This window comes from Myotis nattereri (assembly GCF_964212035.1).
Source record: "Myotis nattereri genome assembly, chromosome: 21".
NCBI lineage: Eukaryota > Metazoa > Chordata > Mammalia > Chiroptera > Vespertilionidae > Myotis > Myotis nattereri.
In genome coordinates this window covers 7095876-7112730 of record NC_138097.1, presented here as the reverse complement: position 1 = coordinate 7112730, position 16855 = coordinate 7095876, and positions in this window count along the sequence as shown.

The window sequence follows — 16855 nt, the reverse complement described above, 5'->3', positions numbered from 1 at the left end:
TTGGGCGCTGCCCCCGTCATGCTGATCCTGGTGCTGGGAAGCCTCTCGTCTCCGCTGATCCCAGTGCTGGGAGGCCTCGCGGCTACGCTGATCCCAGTGCTGGGAGGCATATTACCCTTTTACTATATAGGATAGAGGCCTGGTGCATGGGTGGGGGCCGGCTGGTTTTCCCTGAAGGGTGTCCTGGATCAGGGTGGGGTTCCCCACTGGGGTGCCTGTTTAGCCTGGGTGAGGGGATGATGGCTGTTTGCAGCTGGTCACACACCCTTCAGGGTGGGGGTCCCCACTGGGGTGCCTGCCCAGTCTGGGTGAGGGGCTGAGGACTGTTTTCAGGCTGGTGGGTGACTGAAGCTCCCAACTGCTCCTTTTTTTCTTTTTTTTATTCTGGGCCAGCTTTAGCTCTGGCTCCAGCTCTGAGGCCTCTGCTGCTGAAAGCAGGTATCTGGTTTGTTTGGGTTCTATAATCGAAACACTGTATCAACTCCAGCTATGAGATCCTGGCTGGCTGAAAGCAGGTCTGGGGTTTTGTTTAGCTTCTGTATTTGTAACAATGTTTCAAACTGCAAGCTCAGAGGCCGGCAAGGCAGGCAGGGGATGTTGGTTTCCTCCATCACTGAAGCAAGCAAGCCTCATGTTAGCTTCAAGCTGCCTGGCTGCTAGCTGCCATCTTGGCTGGCAGTTAATTTGCATATATCCCTGATTAGCCAATGGGAAGTGTAGCGGACGTACGGCTAATTACCATGTTCCTCTTTTATTAGATAGGACTAGAGGCCTGCCTGCCCCGATGGGGGCCAATTGGGGTTGGGGTCAGCCAGGAGATCAAATGTTGGAAGCTATAGCTTTCCTCCGGCTGGATCTAATTATGAAGGATGGCCAAAAGAAAACCCACAACAGAACAGTTTTGCATTTCACGTGCCATGAGATGAAGTTGTTTATGGGTTGTTTGCAAACATATATCCAGATGGATGATGGCCCTTTAATGATTTTTGCGTTTTTTCTGGGACTCTACTCTTAGTTTCATGATATGATCTTCATTCTTGTTTGTTAAAAAGTTTTTCTCTTTTTGAATGTGCCTGTGTTTCACTGTTGCTCCTTGCAGCCTGCAGATCCTCTTTGGTAACCCATTTAAAGAGAGATTGAAAGCTCACCTAATCTGCAAGTCACTGCAATTTCACAAAATCCCCACGCAGCCTCTCTACATTTCTCAGCAAAGGGCCGCCATCCATTAATGCTTATGTTGCCTTTTTGGCTAACTTGGAAGGTCTCCTGGGGCTGCAGGCCATGGATGGAGAATTCCACACCTTGGCTGCAATATTAGCAGAGCCCTCTGGAGACTCTGGTTGGGGTCAGAGGGTCTGATAATTATTTTCTTGTGCTTGCACTAACTGTACATGCACCAGGGAGCCCGGCAGTGATTTAGGAGTGTTTGGGGTCATTCGGGGTGGGAGTCGGCCAGGGGGAGGGGCTGCAAGCAGTTGGCGGTCGGCTGAGCCCCCGATCGGGGTGTTGGGGGCCGACTGGGGGCTGAGCTGGCCAGGAGGAGGTGCCGATCCCGGCCAGTTGAGGCTGGTTGGCTGTTGCAGTGCATGTCATAGCCACCAGTCTTTCTGGTCATTCTGGCATAACAGTCGCTGGGCTTTTATATAAATAGATGATAATTATTTTTTTGCAGTTATCCAAGTTAGTTGATTATGAAAAGCAATTAAACCTTGTTCGGTTGGAGAAATTTGTCAATGAGATGTCTTCCTTTCCTTTATAGGAACTTTGCTATAGAACATACTGTCAAGCATTGGGATGCTGTGTTTCTTATTCTGACTAAATAGGAACGTTTCTAGTTTCACATAATTTTCTGAGAACATTGATTCATTTATCCCTTTCATGTCTTTATCCCAATTGTTATAGCTCTACAGAAAACTCGAAAACAGGCAAGGATGGAAGCAAAGTCAAGGACAGGTATTCAGTGAAATCAACTTCTGTATTGTAATCATGTATAACACATCAATTCAAATAACATTTTCACATAATGCAATTTTGTTAGGTGTTTTTAAACACACCCCGAGGTTTGTTTACTCACTGGAAAATTTTACAGGACTCAGCATATAGGTGTGCTTACACGTGAGTTTTATTACAGTGAAAGGTTTATAGCAAAATCAGCAAAAGAGAAAAGGTGCATGTGACAAAGTGTGGCAGACATCTGGTACAAGCTTCCAAGAGTCCTCACCCTGTGGAGTTACCAGGATGTGCTTAGTTATTCCAGTATCAAATTCTGAGAACACACATGAAACCTGTCATTTACCGGTCTTATTAGATTCAGTGCCAAGGTTTTTATGGCACGCTAGTCACATAGACATCTTCCCCATAGCATGTACCCAAATTCTAGATTCCCAGAAGGAAATCAAGTGTTCAGTAAGAACCCCATCAGTTGTACAAAGTATTAAGGCACAGGGAGCCACACTTATCATTTAGAGAAAGGTGGAAAGCCTCCCCAGATTCAGGTTTTCAGACACCAACTGAAGGGTAGCCATTTAAGCAGGACTTTCTAAGGATAGCAGTCTTAGGCCTGCTGCATGGACATTTTCTGCAGAGCAGGTATAGCCCTGACTGAATTTTTGGCTTTGGCCTAAAATTATGTTTTTAAAGCAAGTAATATGGTAATATAACATGGTATTGGTTTCAGTCCCATCATGTATAATTCCTTGCAATGCTGGCCACTTTTGTGACTCTTGGTGAGTATTTCTCAGGTATTTGTACCTAAATTACGAGGGCAATCTTAGGCAATGATCAACTTTCCTTTTTATCCAGTTAATGTTTCAAGATAATTTTTACATAAAATCAGTGTAATGATTTCTGATTTAAATTAGAATAAAAAGTGTACTTTAATTATATGGATGTTTCATTTTTTATATATATTTCACTAAATTCCTGTTTATAATTTCAAAGCAAGTTATTCAGTCATATTTATTAGTTATTGTCTTACCCTAGTATCCATTAAACACTATTTGCTTTATTTATTTCTTTCCATATGTTTCACTCCATTGTGAGGATAATTCCCATTTTCTGATACTTGGATCTTTATTGTAATTGTTCAGGTGACTGTGTCTTGAAAACAGCATCTATATGTTGATGTATGTTAATAGAAGATTCAAGGGATTAATTATTTTGAAGAAAAATTACTAAGACTTATTTTTTAGAGCAGTTTCAGATGCACAGTCACATTGAGCGGAGAGTACAGTGTGTGCCCATAAACCACACAGCCCCAAACACACAGCCTCGCTCATTTTTTACATCCTGCACCAGAGAGGAACATTTATAACAATGGATGGATGTGCACTGAAAAATGTATGATGGCACATACCCACCATTACAGTTTCATATAGAATCATTTCACTATCCTAGAACTCCTCTGTGCTTTGCTTATTCATCCCTCCCTTCTCCCTAATCCCTGGAAAACACTGATCTTTCTTAGTCTCCATAGGTTTGCCTTTTCCTGAATATTGTATAGTTGGGTTCATACAGTGGGTATCTTTTTGAATGTTTAACAAATGAAAATTCTAAGGTAAATGGATGTAGTTATCCAAGATGTTGTTTCCTTCGTTATTTGTTGTTGTTGTTCATCAACATAGGATCTGATGACATGTCCCATACATGCTGAAAGAGAAGGATGTCTATAGGCATTTGCCACCTAAGGGAGAGGGTTGAGAAAAATGACCTGTGCACTACTGCAGAGCACTAACTGTCTGGATCATTCTGCGGTATGAGGTGGGAACATTTACTCTAGCAATGCAAGGAGACAGTCTCAATGGGTTCTACTACATACAACTGGAATCACAAAGTATTTCCTACTTATCCTGCAATATGAAATGGGGCCAGAGAGAGTCTGTTTCCTATCTGTAGCTGTGCTTCAAAGTGTAGTATCTAGCGATTAAACTTCCTTGTCATAGAGTGTTTCATCCTCAATTAGCAAGTCTTCACTGAAGAGCTAGACAATTTATATTGTGTTATGGCAAAATAAGGATACTCTCTTCTAACTGCTGCTAATAGGAGGAGTCCAGAAAACCAATGCTATTTAAGTTTGGCATTGTTAGTCTATGATTCTGCTTCCACTAATGACATAATTTCATGTCAGTCCCATGGGGTTTGGTTAGGATTATGTTCATTGTACATAGCAGTGCACAGGAAGGTATCAAACTGTGATGCCTCCCATTTTTCTCTGTGTGTGTTTGGTATATTTAAAAAGAGAAAGTAATTGTCCTCATGTGTGAATGGCCGACCGATAACATGACTAATGTTCACTCTAGTGTAGTCTTCAGGTGTGGCCCAAAGTTGTACTTTCTAATGTATTAGTCCAGTACTTACAAGCTCCTGTATTGTTATTGCTTTAAAATGTATTTTATTTTATTTTTTAAAAACAGTGGTTGATACCTCAGAAGAAGATTCTTTAAGCAGGTAGGATTTTAAAAAATTATATATTAATTAAGGGAATTCAGAGAAAAGAAAATAACATTTCTAGAGTGTTCTACTATGGGCTAGAGCCTATACTATGTAATTAACCTGTGTTATATAGTCATCACAATAGATTGGCCAAGTAGCTGTGCTAATGTAACCTACTTTTTATTTATGGGGCAACTGCGATTCAGGGAAGAGGATGAATTGATCCATGATTCCATAGTTAGCAAGGGCTGAGGCATGATTTGACTGTCAACCATTTTTGCTCCCAAATTATTCTGTTGTCTCTCAACATACACTGGTAAGTTCCAGTGTAGCTCTGCCTTGGAAATACAGATGCAAACCAGATCATCTCAGAAAGTCAAATCTGATAGTATGTTAACTCTGATTTAGAGTTTCTAAGAGGCCCAGTGAGTCTAAGCATTTATTGTATTCTCCTTGACAAGTGTAGTGGTAAATAGGACCTTGTTTTTTCCACCAAAGCTTTAGGGCCCATCTCAGTTAGCTATGGCCACAAGACTAAAGGTTTTACCAAAGCAAGGCCAAATCTGGCAAGTTTTTTTAGGTAACATAATATCTATTCTTCTTGGAATGAGATATTCTAAGTAAAGAATATCTATGTGTAGATCATGTTATCTTCATTAAGTTAAGCCTATGTTTAGAGGATGTCTCTAATTGATGCCTCTATTACTGACTTCCCAGTCTGGTCTCTTCTGTAGGCTGGCACCTTACACTCCTTCTTTGAGGTTTCTCTTTGTCTCTATAGTTGTTTTTTTCCCTCTTGCATGAGTTTTTGATTTATTTTATTCTCTGCTTTTATTTCTGTTTCTTTCTTTGTGTTATTTTTTTTCCAGTTCTGCCAGCTATGGCATTATCCATTTTTTTTATAGACAGAATCAAAGACACATAGAATTTCATAATTTCAAGGAAGCCTAGCCATTAATTAAAAAAAACCTTCCCTAGCACTTCAACTTGTGTTTGACATCCTGTCCAAGTGGTTGTTCACATGGAGTGTTGGAAGCACATGAAAGTGACTCATTGAGATAATAATAAGTGGTGGAACAGAGAGGTAAATTCAGGTGCTCAATGCAATGCTCGTCCCTTTTTTTCATTCTGTAGGTGAGTTTTCCTAATAGAAATAAAGGGAGTGTGTTGTGAACACAGTCAATAGAGGATAAGAATGGAATTAGCAGGGAATCCCAAGTTTCAAGTGGAACAACACTAGGTTCGGTTTGAAATAAGAGTTTTGGAAAAGATATGAAAATATATGACAAGTTAAAGATAAGTTTTTAGAAGACGGACATTGAATGTGGGTTGTTCTCCAGAAAGGCAGATTAAAGCATGGGGCTCAAGGATGTACTGAAGTAGTTGCTGCTCTTTTGCTTGGTTGTTTAATTGGAGAAACTAGCAGCATTCAAGGTTTCTTTACAAAAATATGAAAAGAATTTGAGCCACTGGAAAGATTCTTTTGATCGCATGAAGGACTGTGGTCCCTCTGCCTGACTCATGGAGTGGGGCTTACGTCCCCTTGAGTCCTAGGGAATGGAAATTGCTAAACTACATAGATCTATTGCCCAAGGCAGGTGTCTTCTCCCCTTTACCTGGTTTCCCAATTAGCTGATGTGCTTCCCATGTACATGGAGGACTGGGCAGGGGCAGGACTAGATGTCAAAACTATATCAGAAACGAAGTTGGGTGACACTGAAAACTTTTTGTAAATAGAGCCCCACCGTTAATTATATCAGGAATCATTATTTGATATGCAGATGGCTTATCTTACACTTAAACTTTTTGTTGCTTGTTTTAAAGAAGTGAACTCACTCATTTTTGTTGTATATTTTACTGTAAAGACTTTGCAGCAAACCTGGCATTGATGATTCAAGGTCTACATCACGCAATGAAGACTTGAAGGTGAAGTGCTCCCTTGTGAAATTAATTTTCCTGCTGTCAATTTAATTTTGTTTGGCACTTACTCTTATAACTTTGTAGCAGCCTACCTATCTTTGATTTATGTTTCTAATGCAAAATTAGTCTTTTTATTGTTAAATGGTCAACCAAGATATGCCTTTTTAAAAATTGATTTTAGAGAGAGAGGAAGGGTTAGAGGAAGAGAGAGAGAAAGAAAGAGAATCACTGACATGGGAGAGAAACACTGATTGGTTTTCTTTCCCATGAGCCCCAACTGACAACCTGGGAATGTGCCCTGACAGAGAATTGAACCCATGACCTTTTGGTGAATGGGGTGTCAATCCAACCAACTCAACCACATAGGCCAGACCAGAAAATAAGTTTATTTTATTGTGTGATTCCTTGTATATGTCATTCCCATAATAAGTGACTACATAGAGATAGAAATCAGAGACTGCGGTAGGAGGAATGGAGATTCTCTATTTCATGAGAATGAGGTTTCCTTCTGGAGTGCTGAAAAGTTTTGGAACTAGATAGAGGTCATCATTGCACAGTATTACAAATGTACCAAATGCTACTGAATTTTTCACTTTAAAATGGTTTAGTTTTTGTTTGGTGAACTGTACTCACTACAAAAAAAACTGTCATAATAATAATTAATCAATCAATTGAACTAAGATCATGTTACACCTTCATTTTTTTTATTTTTTAACTTGTTTTATTGCTTAAAGTATTACAAAGGGTATTGCATATGTCTCATTTTTCCCCCGCCCTTGAAAGTCCCCTGGCCTCTCGTACCCACCAGTGTCTCATGTCCATTGGTTATGTTTATATGCATGCATATAAGTCCTTTGGTTGATCTCTTACCCCCCCCTTTCTGTCCCCCTACGCTCCCCGGCCTTCCCGCTGCAGTTTGACAGTCTGTTTGAGGCAGCTCTGCCTCTGTATCTATTTTTGTTCATAAGTTTATAATGGTCTTCATTATCCATGAATGAGTGAGATCATGTGGTATTTTTCCTTTCATTGATTGGATTATTTCACTTAGCATAATGCTCTCCAGTTCCATCCATGCCATTGCAAAAGGTAAGAGTTCCTTCTTTTTTACAGCAGCATAGTATTCCATCATGTAGATGTACCACGTTTTTCTAATCCATTCATCTACTCATGGGCACGTAGTCTGTTTCCAGATCTTAGATATGGTAAGCTGTGCTGCTATGAACATATGGGTGCATATATCCTTTCTGATTGGTGTTTCTGGTTTCTTGGGATATGTTTCTAGAAGTGGGATCACAGGGTCAAATGGGAGTTCCATTTTTAGTTTATGTTTTGTTTTGTTTTGTTTTGTTTTGTTTTGTTTTGTTTATTCTCCATTCAGGCTGCCATGAATTCATTCTTTTTTTTTATTTTTATTTTATTGCTTACAGTCTTACAAAGGGTATTACATATGTGTCCCTTTTTTTTCCCCCGCCCTTGACAATCCCCTGGCCTCCCTACCCCCCAGTGTCTTATGTCCATTGGTTATGCTTATATGCATGCATACAAGTCCTTTGGTTGATCTCTTACACCCCTCCATCCTGCCCCCCACCCCTCCCTGGCCTTCCCGCTACAGTTTGATAATCTGTTTGAGGCTGCTCTGCCTCTGTATCTATTATTGTTCAAAAGTTTATAATGGTCTCTATTATCCATGAATGAGTGAGATCATGTGGTATTTTTCCTTCATTGACTGGCTTATTTCACTTAGCAAAATGCTCTCCAGTTCCATCCATGCCGTTGCGAATGAGAAGAGTTCCTTCTTTTTTACAGCAGCATAGTATTCCATCATGTAGATGTACCACGGTTTTCTAATCCATTCATCTACTGATGGGCACTTAGTCTGTTTCCAGATCTTAGATATGGTAAGCTGTGCTGCTATGAACATATGGGTGCATATATCCTTTCTGATTGGTGTTTCTGGTTTATTGGGATATGTTTCTAGAAGTGGGAAAACAGGGTCAAATGGGAGTTCCATTTTTAGTTTTTTGAGGAAACTCCATACTGTCTTCCATAGTGGCTGCACCCGTCTGCATTCCCACCAGCAGTGCACCAGTGTTCCTTTTTCTCCACATCCTCTCCAGCACTTGTCGTTTGTTGATTTGCTGATGATAGCCAGTCTGACAGGTGTGAGATGGTACCTCATTGTTGTTTTGATTTGCATCTCTCGGATGATTAGTGACTTTGAGCATGTTTTCATATGTTTCTTGGCTTTCTGAATGTCCTCTTTTGAAAGGTGTCTATTTAGATCCTTTGCACATTTTTTTGATTGGATTGTTTATCTTCCTTTTTTTAAGTTGTATGAGTTCCCTATAAATTTTGGAGATTAGGCCCTTATCAGATATGACATCGGCAAATATGTTTTCCCACACAGTGGGCTTTCTTGTTGTTTTGTTGATGGTTTCTTTTGCTCTGCAGAAGCTTTTTATTTTGATGTCGTACCATTTGTTCATTTTCTCTTTAGTTTTAAGTGACGTAGGAGCTGTATCAGTGAAGAAATTGCTTCGGCATATGTCTGAGATTTTGTTGTCTTTGGATTCTTCTAGAATTTTTATGGTTTCCCGTCATACATTTAAGTCCTTTATCCATTTTGAGTTTATCTTTGTGTATGGTGTAAGTTGGTGGTCTAGTTTCATTTTCTTGCATGTATCTGTCCAATTTCCCAACACCATTTATTGAAGAGACTATCTTGACTCCATTGTATGTTCTTGCCTCCTTTGTCAAATATTAATTGAGCATATTTGTTCGGTCCGATTTTGGGCTCTCTATTTTATTCCATTGATCTATATGTCTGTTCTTGTGCCAGTAACAGGCAGTTTTGAGAACAGTGGCTTTGTAATACAGCAAATGTACCACATACAGCAAATCTGTATTGAGATCCCACCTACTTTGTTCTTTCTCAGGATCGCTGCAAGTATTCGGGGTCTTTTTTTATTCCAGATGAATTTTTGCAGAGTTTGTTCTAGATCTGTGAAATATGCCGTTGGTATTTTAATGGGAAGTGCGTTGAATTTATAGATTGCTTTGAGTAGGAGGACATTTTAATTATGTTGATTCTACCAATCCGTGAAAACGGTATGTTCTTCCATCTGTTTATGTCTTCCTCTATCTCTTTTTTCAACGTCCTGTAGTTTTCTGAGAAGAGGTCTTTTACCTCTTTAGTTAAGTTTATTCCTTCATAGGTAGCTTAATTTTTTTGATGAGATGGCAAATGGGATTATTTTTTTAGTCTCTCTTTCTGTAAGTTCACTATTGGTGTATAGAAATGCCTTAGATTTCTTGGAGTTAATTTTGTATCCTGCTACATTGCCAAATTCATGTATTAAGTCTAGTAGTTTTTTGATGGAGTTTTTAGGGTTTTGTATGTATAATATCATGTCGTCTCCAAATAAGGACAGTTTTACTTCTTCTTTTCCAATTTGGATGCCTTTTATTTCTTCTTCTTTTCTAATTGCAATGGCTAATACTTCCAGTACTATGTCGAACAGGAGTGGTGAGAGTGGGCATCCCTGTCTTGTTCCTGTTCTTAGGGGAAATGGTATTAGTTTTTGTCCATTGAGTATGATGTTGGCTGTGGGCTTGTCATATATGGCTTTTATTATGTTGAGGTATGATCCTTCTATTCCCACTTGCTGAGAGTTTCTATCAAAAATGGGTGTTGGATTTTGTCAAATGCTTTTTCTGCATCAATTGATATGACTATGTGGTTTTTTTCTTTCAATTTGTTTATGTGATGTATCACGTTTATTGATTTGCGGATATTGTACCATCCTTGCATCCCTGGGATAAATCCTACTTGATCATGGTGTATGATCTTTCTGATGTACTTCCTGATCCTATTTGCTAAGATTTTGTTGAGGATTTTGGCATCTCTGTTCATGAGGGTTATTGGCCTGTAATTCTCTTTCATTGTGTTGTCTTTACCTGGTTTTGGTATTAGGGTGATGCTGGCTTCATAGAATGAGTTTGGAAGTGTTCCTTCCTCTTGAATTTTTTGTAGTAGTCTGAGGAGGATAGGTTTTAGTTCTTCCTTGAATGTATGGTAAAACTCCCCTGTGAAGCCGTCTGGTCCTGGGCTTTTGTTTGCTGGAAGCTTTTTGATGACTGCTTCAATTTATTCCATAGTTAGTGGCCTATTGAGATTTTTAGATTCTTCCTGATTGAGTTTTGGAGTGTTGTATTTTTCTAGGAATTTGTCCATTTCCTCCAGGTTGTTTAGTTTGTTGGAGTAGAGTTGTCCATAGTATTTTTTAACAATCATTTGTATTTCTGTGGGGTCTGTTGTTAATTCACCTCTATCATTTCTGATTTTGTTTATTTGGGTCCTCTCTCTTTGTTTCTTGGTGAGCCTCGCTAGGGGTTCGTCAATCTTGTTTATCCTTTCAAAGAACCAGTTCTTGGTTTCATTGATTTTCTGTATTGTTTTTTTTTTGTTTTTTTTTTTTGTCTCTGTGTTGTTTATTTCTGCTCTAATCTTTATTATCTCCTTCCTTCTGCTCACTCTGGGCTTTTCTTTTTGCTCTCTTTCTAATTCTTTGAGATGTAGAGTTAGATGATTTACTACCATTTTTTCTTGTTTGTTGAGGTAGGCCTATAGAGCTATAAACTTCCCTCTCAGGACTGCTTTCATTGTGTCCCATAGGTTTTGGATTCTTGTGTTTTCATTGTCATTAGTTTCCAGGATGTTTTTAATTTCTTCTTTGATCTCATTGGTAACCCAATCAGTATTTAATAGCATGCTATTCGGCTTCCAAGTGTTTGCGTATTTTGGGGTGTTTTTATTGTAGTTTATTTCTAATATTATGCCCTCTTGTTCTTTGAAGATGCTTGTTATGATTTAAACCTTCTTGAATTTGGGGAGACTTTTTTTGTTACCCAATATTTGGTCTATTTTTGAATATGTCTCATGAACACTTGATTAGAATGTATATTCCATGGTTTTGGGGTTAATTGTTCTGAATATGTCAATTAAGTCCAGCTGATCTAGTGAGTCATTGAGGATTGCTGTTTCTTTGCTGATTGTTTGTTAGAGGATTTATTTAGTGCTGTCAGTGGTGTATTAAAGTCCTGTACTATGATTGTATTGTTGTTGATCTCTCCTTTGATATCTAACAGGAGTTTTTTTATATATTTGGGTGCTCCTGCATTGGGTGCATATATGTTTATCAGAGTTATATCTTCTTGTTTTATTGATCCCTTTAGTATTATGAAGTGGCTTTCCTTATCTCTTGTTATGGCCTTCACTTTGAGGTGTATTTTGTCCGATAAAAGTATTGCTGCCCCAGCTTTTTTTTCATTTCCATTTGCCTGAAAGATATTTTTCCATCCCTTCACTTTCAGTCTGTGTGAGTCCCTTCTTCTGAGGTGGGTCTCTTGTAGACAGCAAATGTATGGGTCATGTTTTTTTATCCATTTGGCCACTCGATGTTTTTTGGTTGGAGCATTTGGTCCATTTACGTTTAAAGTTATTATTGAAAGGTACTTGTTTGTAAACATTTTGTTTTTGTATGTGTGTTGCTGTGTTCTTTCTGAGCTTTTTATTTCTTCTTTTTACACCAGTCCCTTTAGCATTTCTTGCATTGCTGGCTTGGTAGTTATAAACTCCCTTAGCCTTTTTTTTGTCTGTGAAGCTTCTTATTTCCCCTTCAATTTTGAATGATAGCCTTGCTGGATAGAGTATTCTTGGATTCAGTCCTTTGCTTTGCATCACTTTGTAAATTTCTGTCCATTCTTTTCTGGCCTGATGTGTTTCTGTTGAGAAATCATATGACAATCTAATGGGAGATCCCTTGATTGTAACGTTCTGCCTCTGTCTTGCAGCCTTTAAGATTTTCTCTTTGTCCTGAACATTTGCCATGGTAATTATGATGTGTCTTGGAGTGGGTCTTTTCAGGTTCACCTTGTTTGGGACTCTCTGTGCTTGTGTGATTTTTTCTTCTCCACCTGTGGGAAGTTTTCTGATATTATTTCTTCAAATAGGTTTTCTAATCCATGTTCCTCTTTCTGTTGTTCTGACACCCCTATTATCCGTATGTTGTTTCATTTCATGTTGTCCCATAGCTCCCTTAGGCTCTCCTCCTATCCTTTACTTTTTTTCTCCAATTGCTGTTCAGTTTGGGTGTGTTTTGTTTCCCTGTCTTCTAATTCACTAATTCGGTCCTCTGCTTCTCCTAGTCTACTGTTGAAACTTTCAATGGTGTATTTATTGCAGCTATATCACTCTTCATTTCTTCTTAGTTCTTACATAATTTATTGACTTTTTCATCTGTTTCTTCTTGCTTCTTGCATAAGTTGTTGATTTTTTCCTCCATCCGGTTTATGCACTCAAGGACCCTTAATCTGAATTCTTTTTCTGTCATGTTGCATGCCTCTGTATCACTTAGCTGCTTTTCTGGCGAGTCCTCCTTTTCGTTGCTTTGGGGGTTACTTTGTCTACCCATGTTTGATCGTACCGCCATATCTAGATGTTGAGTCGTTCAGCGGCTGCTCCTTGGGTGGCAGTGGCTCCTCGGGCTCCGGTTGCTCCTCGGGCGGTTGTGGTAGCAGCTGCTCCTCAGTTGGTAGCAGCTCCTCTGGTGGGTGCTGTTCACAGTTGTGGTGGCTCCTCTGGCTGGTGGGGGGAGGCTTCACACACAGCTGCTGTTCCTCAGACAGAGCCATGTTACACCTTTAAAAGCAATCCAATAGGCTCATTTAAAACCGGTCTTCTGGTGAAAGGTTACATTGTTAATTGGAGACTTTTCTTGTTTCTTGAGATAGGCCTACATTGCTGTGAATTTCACTCTTAGGACTGCTTTTGCTGTTCCATAGATTTTGGGTTGTCATGTTCTCATTTCAGTTGTCTCAAGGTATCTTTTGATTTCTTTCTTGATCTCATTGTTAACCCATTCACTGTTTAGTAGCAGGTTATTTAGCCTCCATGTGTTTTTAGGTTATCAGGTGTGTGTGTGTGTGTGTGTGTGTGTGTGTGTGTGTGTGTGTGTAATTGATTTGTAGTGTGATAACACTACAACTGTGTGGTTGGAGAAGATGTATGAAATGATTTGAATCTTTTTAAATTCACTAAGGCTTTTTTTATGGTCTTACGTGTGGTCTATCCTAGAAAATGTTCCATGTGTACCTGAAGAAAATGTATTCCCTGCAGTGTTACAGTGTAATGCTCTGAAAAAAATCAATGAAATTCATCTGGTAAAATGTGTCCTTTAAGGGTACTGTTATCTTTTTTATTTGTTTTGGAAGATCTATCAATTGATGTCAATGGGGTATTAAACTCCCAACTATGATGATATCAATATTTGTTGTATATAATTAGGTGCTCTTATGTTTGCAAAGTTTCTTTCTTGTTTTTGGATGGATCCCATTATTATTATACCAGAGACCCGGTGCACAAATTTGTGCACGGGTGGCATCTGGCCAGCCTGCCCCTACTGGGGTGATTGGGCCAGCTGGCCAGAGAGAGGGGCCACAGGTGGTTGGTGGGCCAGCCCCTACCCCTGGTCGAACTCCCAGTTTAACTCCCAGTCGAACTCCTGGTCCAAGGGACGATTTTCATATTAGCCTTTTTTTATATAGTATAATGGCCTTCTTTGTCTCATGTTATAGTCTTACTTATAAATTTCATTTGATCTGATATAATTATTGCTATCCTGGTTTGTGGTATTTTGGGGGGGTTACATTTGAAAAAAATTTTAATTTATTTTTTTTTACTTACTGATTTAAGAGAGAGAGACCAAAAGAGAGATGCAAAGAAAGAGTATGTGTGTGTGTGTGTGTGTGTGTGTGTGTGTGTGTGTGTGTGTGTTAGAGAGAGAGAGAGAGAGAGAGAGAGAGAGAGAGAGAGAGGGAGGGAGGGAGACAAAACATTGGAACTTAGAATTCTAATATTCTAATATGATCACTTCAGGATATTTTTATTTCATGTTAGTCGCAGTTTGCATTCAATATTAGTTTGTATTAGTTTCACATGTACAGCATAATGGTTAGATAATCATATACTTTATAAATTGGTCTCCCCAATATTTCAAGTACTTTCCTGCACTGTACATCATCATTGTGATTTTATTGAGATATTTTACTAACAAACATATATACTTCAACATATACTTTTATCACCCTCTCAGATGTGTTTATTGAGCCAAAGCTCTACATTGTATTGTTTAATAAAGTATGATACTGCCATAAAAAATGAAACCTTACCATTGTGACAGCATGGATGGACGTAGAGGGCATTATGCTAAGTGAAATATGTCAGACAGAGAAAGATAAGTCCCATTCGATTTCATTTATATGTGGAATGTAAAGAGCAAAATAGATGAACTAAGAAATTTAAGAGAGACCCTTAGATGACAGAGATCTGACTAATGGATGCCAGAGGGAAGGGGGTCGGTAGATTGGGTCAAAAGTAAAGGGATCAACAGGTACAAGTTGGTAGTTATAGAATAGTCACGGGGATGTCAAGTACACATAGAGAATGTAGTCAATCATATTGTAATAAGTATGAATGGTGTGAGGTGGATATTGAAATATCAGGTGATCACTTTGTAAAGTATCTGATTGTCTAACCACTATGCGGCCCTACTGAAACCCATACAAATAATATTGTGAACTATAATGGAAAGATTAAAAAACATAACAAGCGATAGAATATCTGCCAAATATAAAAGCATGGCGATCATCATTTTGACATGTGTGATATAATCATATAGATCACATAAGTTATTTGCAATAAGATCAGTATTTGTCTCTAAAGGAGAAAACTGAGTTTTGAGGTGCATTGACTTTTGAAATGGAAAAAGAGCTGTAACCGATTTGGCCCAGTGGATAGAGCGTCGGCCTGCGGACTGAAGGTTCGATTCCAGGTTTGATTCTGGTCAAGGGCATGCACCGTGGTTGCGGGCACATCCCCAGTAGGAGGCATGCAGGAGGCAGCTGATTGTTGTTTCTCTCTCATCAATAATTCTAGCTCTCTAGCCCTATCCCTTCCTCTCTGTAAAAAATCAATAAAATACATTTTTTTAAAAAAAATGGATAAAGATTGAGACATGGTGCTCCTAAGAAAAAGTGGATGAGCCCTCTCATTACACTAAGGCATTAAATTACTTTTTAAAAGTCATGCTTAATTTACCTCATTAATTTGATGAAATGTTCTGTTTATTTATCTGATTCAGCATTATAGGATTCTATCATTTCTTTTGGTGCCATAAAATGCTAGGAATTACATCCTTATGAAGTTTGGACAGGCCATTTAACTTTGGTTTTATTTCTGTTGTCAGTATATGGGGCTAAAGTAAGTAGATAACCACTTCTATGTCCTCTAGCTATAAGATGTTATAGTGATTGTATTACCCATTTTCCAGAATTGTACATTCACCAAAAATCCATTGGTTTCAATCTGCTCCAGTGCTGTGGTAAACTTTGGTTCATATGTTTTATGAATGCCACCACTTTTTTGATGGCATCAAAGATGTTAAAGAAAAAAGAATTGTGAAAGGCAACGGGGGAGGGAATAGCTTCTGGCAGACACAGGAGAGCTTCCTATTTGTTTCTAAGGCACAATGTCATGTCCACTAAATCTGGCTGTAATGCAAGACCCAGGTGGGGAGGACAGAAGAGGACATATTTTGCATTTTTTTTTTTTACTTTTACTTCTCTGTGTCTGCTAGATAAATGGGGTGGGGTGGGTAAGGGGAATGATAGGTAGCAAAGAGTGGATGTGATGTGAATAAGAGCTCAAAATTAAGACAGCCCTGTAAAATCTTGGAAAATTCTGCTTCTTTACTGAAACAGAAACGAAACAGAATTTACAGCTTCAATGACCTATAATGATAAAAACACAAAATATTTTATTGATTAAAGTCGTGGCAATTAAACTAAGAGCCAAATGATAAAATTAATGAAAACATAAACAGTCTTTTTAATGATTAAGGTAATAACTATATCCTTAATATCAAACCTTCATCAAAGGTTGAAGAAGAAGAAAAGAAGCAAAAAAGTAGTAAAAGGAAAGTGACAGGAAACAAGTATAATGCTGCTGCTGATGACAGTGATGCATGGAGTCAGCAAAGCAAAGTTGAACAAACTGAGAAGCAGCAGCTTCCTATTATGGAGAATGAAGATTCTGACAGGTAAGCCGACAGCAGTATTTAATGGTAGGTAATTATTCTTTTCCTGTAAAACAAATTCCAATTTGAGCAAATATTCATGATTAACACATTTTATATGTTTACTAGGGAGACTGATCCTTCCCTGGTAATCAGAAAAATATAAATCAACAAACAATGGGATACCAATTTTTGAATTTAAAATGATAAATATTTTATGTAAAAAATAACAACCAGAATTGGCACATGGGAGGAAAAGGCACTCCCCTGCACTACTGTTACATGAAATTGGCACATCTTTTTCAAAGGGTAATGGAGCTAGTTTCGAAACTTCAAGTATGTCATTCCTTTATCCCAATAGCTTCATTTCC